Genomic DNA, 536 nt, shown 5'->3' with positions numbered 1-536 from the left:
CCCCCCCCTCTCTCCCTTCCTCATATCTGTCTCCATTCTTCCCTTTCCCATCCATTCATTTTATATTCCCCGCCTCTCTCTCGCCAAATGAAGTTTATAGTCAGGTTTACTTTCCTCTCGAAGTCGTTTACGCACGTTTAGCGGGCGCCGGAGTCATTCCTGACATCTTCTACACCCAGAAAAATGTTTTCTTGGTTCAAGCAGTACATTTTGACGCTATATCACTTTGACCATTGACGCAAGATTATTTATTATCTATCCAATGAGATTTTCTCACGCCAGAGGGAAAATATCGTCAAGAAAAGAGAGTTGAAACAAATTTCAAACAAAAAAGTTCAACACGGTAAGTTGTACTCGTTGGAGGCGACCCAAATCCCCTGTTGAACACTTTCCCTTCGTGTTAAAAACACTTCGTGGGGGTGAAATTGATTGAAGAACAGTTTGAAAAAAGTATGGACCGAGTGTGTGCGGTGAGCTCCCAGAGTCTAATGATTGCTCTCTCGCTCTGTCTCTGTCTCTCTCTCCCTCCTCCCTAA

Source organism: Frankliniella occidentalis, unplaced genomic scaffold, assembly GCF_000697945.3.
Source record: "Frankliniella occidentalis isolate FOCC.00 unplaced genomic scaffold, Focc_3.1 Scaffold160, whole genome shotgun sequence".
Lineage (NCBI taxonomy): Eukaryota > Metazoa > Arthropoda > Insecta > Thysanoptera > Thripidae > Frankliniella > Frankliniella occidentalis.
The sequence above is the reverse complement of the archived record's forward strand: the minus strand, read 5'-3'. Positions refer to the sequence as shown.